The 7,894-nt window shown below is 42.3% G+C and overlaps 1 pseudogene; it reads left to right on the forward strand.

Annotated features, from left to right (window-relative positions):
• The first annotated feature begins 1,418 nt into the window (after positions 1 to 1,418).
• LOC116889249 lies at positions 1,419 to 2,850 on the forward strand (annotated as a pseudogene).
• The last annotated feature ends 5,044 nt before the right edge of the window (positions 2,851 to 7,894 follow it).

The raw sequence follows: 7,894 nt of genomic DNA on the forward strand, positions 1-7,894 counted from the left end.
TGTAGAAGCAAGTTATTAAATCTAATCCAGATTCAATTGGATGTGATTACACAAAGAAGTGAACACTAGCAAGCAGGTTAGTCTACCTACTGACCTAGATCCTTTAATACTTCTTGAAGTTATACCTGGTGTATCTTCAAAGAGATAGGCTTTCAATGCCTTGTATTAAACTGTCCAAATACTAAATTACACGTGGTAGCCTAAGATGAGACATGGCAGACATTTTTAGCTTCTAACATAGAATCTGTCTTCTTAGTTTTCCTTACTAGCAAGCATTTGATTGTATTCAAGGCAGTGATACAACTTGCTGAGTGTCTTTGCTCCCTTTGAAGCTCAGGGTAGCCATAAGACCAGTTCTTGTCATTAAATGCAAAAAATCAAAAAGGCATTTCTGAGAATGCTTTAGTTTTCTGCCATAACTGTGGCTTTTATGGTTAGAGTTGAAACAGCCACACTGTAAACATGTGGGTAATGTTACTGCATCTGATTCTACTATGACTTATTTTAGCAACAATAAAACAAGAAGGCTCCATTTTCTTGGTTTTCTTGTTTGCTGCTGTTGAAAATATGGCTTCTGGGTAGTCTTCAATACAAACAGATAAATCCTCCATTTTATTTTCATTAATATCCTTTATGAGGTAGATAAAATAATGGGTTTCATTATGACCTAAGCATCCCCTAAATAGTCCTCTTTCTACTTTCATGCATAAACATACATGTATTCATATATATATATAGATTCATATGTGAGCAAAAACCTACAATTGGTTGTCTTTATTGTTCATAGCCATATTCCCCTTGTTCTTTTCTGTCTTTAACATCCTTTATACTCCCACATAGTTTTCCTTCTACTTTAATATTATACATACACACACTCATATAAAAATATGTAAAACATATTATCTTACTGATTCTGGCCCGTTTCACTTAACATGATGATCTATTTTATGACAAATGACAATTTCATTCTTATTTATGGCTGAATAAAATACCATTAAGTGTATATACCATATTTTTCAGTCTATTGTATTGATGTACATATAGGCTTATTTCATATTCACGTATAAGCAAGCATCTCAGTGTTATACCAACTTAGATTCATTCAAGTATATACACAGAAATGTTATGATTAGACTATAATGTATTCTATTTTTAATTTTCCTGATGAATCCATATAGTGATTTTTCCACTGTGACTGTATCATATAGATTCTATTCTGTAATAGCCATGATTATCTAGTCACACTCTGATAAATAAGCAAAGGATTTATAAGAGGTCATGGTATGTCCTGTAATCCAAAATTTGGGGGGCTGAAGAATGAGGATTGTGGTTTTTGAGGAGGTCAGCTTGTCTTACCAAAAAGAGAAAGAAGTATTAAGAAACAGAATTGTAAGCTGTGACTGGGTCAAATGTTCAAAATGGCTGCCGCCAGCAACCCTGGCAGTCCTGAAAGCTACCATTCTCCAACAGGCTCTGCTACACTAGCCTCAAGATATGCTTCTTGTTCAGCAACAGGTACACATTCCAGATGTGGTGGCAACTGTGGTTGTGGCTGGTGGAGGTCTAGCAGACACTGATGTACCTTTCACAGGTAAATAAATCTGGGAGATGACATCAAACCTGAACAATATCGACTCGTAGGTGGCAACTGAAGAAGGGATGCTACCGTTCCAAGATGGGATGGCTCCCTGTCCACGTTCAGACACTGCTGTCTGCAAGTTGTGGGCATTATTCAGCGTGGCGCCACCTCCTATTGTTTTGGAGACAATACAGCCTGATTATTCTGAGAAATGAATTTGGTCAGCTTTTGCCAAAGCTTGCAAGAGTCATCTTGAGGCTTGTACACTTTGCTGAGGAATGCACTGATCTGCCCACCATAGGTTTCACATATTTTCAGCCTGCTCAGCTGACCACTATTAGGAAACAATGCTGCCTTTGGATTCAAGATCTCTGTATGAATCTCCAGAACTTGAAGTGTATCTGTGATGAGTTGCACTCCAGGGGAATGAAAGTCACCACTAGCACTCAGGCCCACTTTCAGTACTTATTTGAGGGAGATCACCAGGAGGTGGAGCAGCGGGACAAGTTGGTGACAGAAAGGGCAAGATTTAAGAGTGTGTTCATCATCACAGGACAGACCTATACATGAAAGTGAGCATAGAAGTACTATCTGTGTTGGTTCTCTTAGCAGCATCAGTGCACAAGTTTTGCATTGACATAAGCCTCCTACTGAGCCTGAAGGAGATGGAGAAGCTGTTTGTGAAACAGTAGAGTTGCTCAAATGCAATGTTATACAAGCAGAACCCCATGTACTCAGAACTTTGCCACACCTTGACTATTCACCTGATGGCCTCTATCTTACTCCCACTACAGTTAGCTTCTGTGTCACGGTTCGAACACACACTGTGTAATAGCACAACCCACAGATCTGTTTGGAGGAAGCATTTCTCACTGAATATGCTGCTATACTAAATACCATATAGAACATTTCTGAAGGATTAATGAATACCTCAAAGTAAGTAACTGAAAGGTGCATTCAGCAAGATCTGCCTTTCATGACCACAAAGAACATCATGGTTATGGCCAAAGCTGAGGGCAGCTGACAGGACTCTTTTAAGAAAATTAGAGTGCTTTCCCAGCAAGCAGCTACCATGGCTAAGCAAGAAGGAGCCTCACAGAGCACATTCAGGCAGGTGCCTTCTTCAACCCTATTCACTCAGTCAGAGCATTTGTTGGATCCCTCTTCTTTCACTTGTGGAGTGCCATACCAGATTCCTCAAAGAGAAGGTGCATCCCATGCTAAAACTCTATGAAAGTGTAATGGAGGTGAAAGGAGAGCTATGTCTGTAGAGCAGAATAAAATTAAGGAAAAAATTGTTGAGAGTTTTCTAATTATATTCTTGAGAAGAGAGAGAGAGAGAGAGAGAGAGAGAGAGAGAGAGAGAGAGAGAATAGAATTTAGAAGGAACATATCATGTAATGGAAGAAAGAGTGAGATAAAAAATCAAAATGATTTACAGTCAGTATAAGTTCTTAAAAATGGCAAAATTGAGGGGATGGGGGGTGTGGGGAAAGGGGAAACAAGATCTGGTATTGGGTCAGGGAAAAGGACTGCAGCCCTGAGGGCCAGCAGAAAGAATGGAAACAGGCAACCTCGGGAGGAAGGAGGTTGGGAGGAGGCTCTAGAATGTACCAGAGATCTGGGAGGTGAGAGACCCTCAGGACTCAAAGGGGGAACCCTAGATGAAACACTCTACAGAGGGGAGAGGAAACTTATTGAACCCACCTTCAGCAGAAAGACAGGGCATCAAGTGAGGGACGGGGTTGCTCTCCCACAGACCTAAAGTGGGGTCCAGCTCAAGGGAGACCCCAAGGTCTGACACCATTACTGAAGCTGTTGGGGTTTAAATCTCGGCTTGCGTCCAGACAGACCACACCAAGTCAACATGGTTCCATAAGGAGAGGTTTAATGAGAGAAGAAGAGCAAAAGAGGAGAGGAATAGAGGCATGTGGAGGGAAGTGGAGAGGGTAATGGGGAGAGAAGGGACAGAGGGGGGAGAGGGCAAGAGAGAAGAGGAGAGGAGAGAGGGAGAGGGGAGGGGAGGGAGGGAGGGGGAGGGGGAGAAAGAGGGGGAGAGGAGGGGAGAGGAGGGGAGGGGGGGAGAGGGGAGGGGAGGGGAGGGGAGGGGAGGGGAGGGGGGAGGGAGGGGAGGGGAGGGGGGGGGGGGGGGGGAGGGGGGGGGGGGAGGGGAGGGGGGGGGGGGGGGGGGGGGGGGGAGGAGGGGAGGGGAGAGGAGAGGAGAGGAGGGGAGGGGGGGGGAGGGGAGGGAGGGGAGGGGAGGGGAGGAGAGGGGAGGGGAGAGGAGGGGAGGGGGGGGAGGGGGGGAAGAGGGGGAGGGGAGGAGAGGAGGGGGGGGAGAGAGAGGAGAGGGAGAGAGGGGGCCAATCAGTCCCTTATATAGTGTCAGGCCAACCTGGCTATTGCCAAGTAACTGTGGGGGTGGAGCTTAGACCGAATACCAACAGAAGCTATGGCACATTCACAAAAAGGGACCTATCATGACTGCCCCTCAAAAGACCCAACAAGCAGCTGAAAGAGATGCAGATATTTACACCCAACCAATGGACAGAAGCTGCTGACCCCTGTGGTTGAATTAGGGAAAAGCTGGAGGAAGCTGAGGAGGAGGGCGACCCTGTAGGAGGACCCGCAGTCTCCATTAACCTGGACCCCTGAGCTCTCTCAGACACTGGATCACCAACCAGGCAGCATACACCAGCTGAGATGAGGCCTCCAACACGCATACAGTAGAGGACTCCTGGGTCTGGGTTCAGTCAGAGAAGATACACCTAACCCTCAAGAGACCCCAGGAAGTTTAGAGGTCTGGTGGGGTGGGTGGGGTTGGGACATCCTTGTGGAGACAGGGGATGGGGGTGCGTATAGGAATTGGAACAGTCGGGGGAGTGGGGAAGGGAATAAAATCTGGAGTGTAAAATTAAATTTAAAAAATGGCAAAATTGGAACTCTATCATTAGAATATTTCCCCTTTTGTTTGCATCAATAGTTTTTATTAATATTTTAATTCTTTGAGTACATTGAACAATGTTTTTTGATCATATTCACCCTTATTCCTTCCCAAAATTTCTCTCTCATATCCACTCTTCCTCAGCTCCCTTCCCTCCACTTTGTGCCCCATCCCTTTTGCTATTTTAGAAGACAATACCTTTTTTTAAAAAAAAAAGATTTATTATATATAAGTACACTGCAGCTGTCTTCACACACACCGGAAGAGGGCATCAGATCCCATTACAGATGGTTGTGAGCCACCATGTGGTTGCTGGGATTTGAACTCAGGACCTCTAGAAGAGCAGTCTGTGCTCTTAACCACTGAGCCATCTCTCCAGCCCCAGAAGACAATATCGTACAGCTGATGTCCTCCTCCTCTTATCCTTACAATCGTTCCACTCCATCTTCTCCAATGTTCCCTGAGCCTTATGTGCAGAAGTTCTGTTGTTGATGTATCCAATGGGGCCGAAGACTCTGTAGTCTCTGCGTTTGACCAATTGTGGAATTCTGTGATAATTCCAATCTACTGCATGAAAGAAGCTTCTTTGGTAATATGAGAGTGCCACTTATCCATGGATATAAAGATAAGAATTTAGAAAATGTGTAAGAACTACGCTCCTTTAGAGAGGCAGTAATAGGTTCTGTAGGTTCCATGGGGCCTATCAACTACAAATATACAATGCATACAAGTCTACAGTGCCAGGCATGCATTTCCTACTATTAAGCAGGTCTTACGTTCAATTAGATGGCTGTAAGGTAAAGTGCCTCTACTGTACCATTCAGAATTTTGTAACATGATGGTCCTTACAGCTGGCTAGGATTATTTATTGTTCTTTTCCCTTGGCAGCTTGCATGGTTCCTTTGCATATTATAAGAACTAGTCCTTTCAGATCAAAAGCAGATCAATTTCTCAAAGTCCTGTATCTGAAGTATGTGGTGTCCTCTGAGGACTATTAGCTCTCCCACTACAGGAAGGAACTGCAAAAGCTTTCAAGAGAGAAAAACAGCAATGCATGAGTTCTCTGTGTCCTTGGTATCACTTTAAGTTTTTATTTTAGCTTTACTGATGGATATGTAGAAATATACCATTGTGGTATTAATTTGCGTTTTCTAGGTGGATAAGAATATTGGTTTTTTTTATGTGCTTAGTTATTATCTATGTATCCCTACCAGTGAAATGTCTTTTCATATTATTTTTTCATTTTTGCTTGAAATTTTTTTACACATGAAGTTCAAGGGTCCTTCGTACCTTCTAGATTTTAATTCTTGTTGAATATAAATGTTTTCTTCTATTCTACAGGTTATTGTTTCATCTCTCACAAAAAAAAATCAAATTTAATGAGGTTTTCTTGTTTATGCTTTGGTAATCAAATTGAAAGTTGTTTGACTAGCTTTATACCCTGTATATTTTCTTTCCTAATATAACAGTTTTGTAATTTCCTTATTAGGTCCAATGTCCATTTTGAGAAAAATTTGCATACATTTATGGAAATATTGGCTTTTTTACACAAATGAACCCATGTAATTATTACTGGCTAAGGATGACTAAAATAGTAGGGCTCTTATCAGTCTTTAAATTCTTTTTTTCTCTGCTTAATACACTTGACTGTGTTTGCAGAAGTGACTCTTAAAACAGTAACAAGAACAGCAAATGTCATGCTGATTCATTTTAATTTTCTTCACCATTTCTCAAAGAAAGGTATGGTAGCAGGCCTCTCATTTATTGATGACCCTAGTCTTCTGAGTGTAGTCTAAATTTCAGCCCAAAGAGATGAAATTCTAAGTTTACCAATGAACATTTACTGGTTTCAGCATTATTTGTTGAAAGATCAGTGTTCTGTCATTTAATTGTTTTTGTACTTTGGTCAAAAACCACTCAAGCATATTTTGTGTCTGTCTGATCTCTCTATTCTGTTCCATTGATCTTTATGTTTAGAATTTTTCCACTGCCATATAGTCTTGCTTATTGTAACTACCTAATGTGTATTGAAATCAGTCATTTTTCTCCTTTTTATCCTTTTGAAATATTTTTAGATATTTTCCCATTCCTTTTCTAAATACATTTTAGAATTATCTTATTTTTATCGATCAAAATACTTCTGAGGTTTTCTATTATTTTCATGCAGCCTGTATATCGATTTTGAAAGGATTGAGATTTTTCTCAGCTCTGATTAATAGATTCCTCATGCTTTGATTCCTTGGTAAGGTTGCCAGACTCTGTAAAACAGAGACCAGCTTTTCTTTTTCTTTTTCTTTTTTTAATCTTTATTAACTTGAGTATTTCTTATTTACATTTCCATTGTTATTCCCGGCCAACATCCCCCTAACCCCTCCCCCTCCCCTTCTCTATGGGCTTCCCCTCCCCATCCTCGCCCCATTACCACCCTCCCCCCCAACAATCAGGTTCACTGGGGGTTCAGTCTTGGCAGCTTTTCAAACCCCAGGCAACTGGCTAACTTAGGAACCTATTAACACATCAAAGCCAAAGCTGCCCTTCTCTCCCACCAACTCTAGGAACCTGTGGCTCCCTTCAGCACTTCTTATCCTGCCCGTTACATTTAAACCTCCCCTCTCGGGGGTGGGGGGTGGGGGTGGGGGGTGGGGTGGGGGGTGGGTGGGGTGAAAGTGGGGGTGAAATGTTAGGCTTCACTTCCTTGACACCCTGCCTTTTGTTTTATTTGTTTTGTTTATGTAAGACAAAGGTTTCTCTGTTTAGTATTGGCTGTCCAGGAACTTTCTCTGTAGAACTAGCCTCAAACTCAGAGATCTACCTGCCTCTGCTAGGATTAAAAGCATGTGCCACTTGCACTCTTGGTCTCTTAGTTCTTGGTTCCTGTTGCTACCTTCTCTCTTCTTCCTTCACTTCTCCTTATTCATGACCTGGTTCAGTCTGCTGGCTGTGTTTAGTGTGGACCCTTCCAGATGCCTCCAGCTGTCTTCTCCCTCATATCTACAGTAAACCTTCTCTTCCACCATACTAAGTGCAGTCATGTCCTCAGTTTTTGTTTTGTTTTCATTCACACTCAAATAATCTGTCTCCCTTTCTCCATTGCTTTTCTCTTAAAAACTATTTAAACCTGGTAAAGGGAGACCTTTTCTCAGTGCAACTTGTTGCACCTTGCCAAACATGAACTCTCTTAGAACCTCCATTACTCACTATCTCCTGTTAAAACACCCATCAGATTCATTCCTGTTTTAACTACCTCTATGGACTCTATCTTGAATGTACATTAATATAGCCGTGCTCCTGGGCCCCAATGCTTCCCTCAGCATTCACCTAACACCACTGTGAGTATCCGATGGAAGAGGTTTTGGAGAGTACCTGTGCTG

The sequence above is a fragment of the Rattus rattus genome, chromosome X (genome assembly GCF_011064425.1).
Source record: "Rattus rattus isolate New Zealand chromosome X, Rrattus_CSIRO_v1, whole genome shotgun sequence".
In the NCBI taxonomy this organism is placed as follows: Eukaryota; Metazoa; Chordata; class Mammalia; order Rodentia; family Muridae; genus Rattus; species Rattus rattus.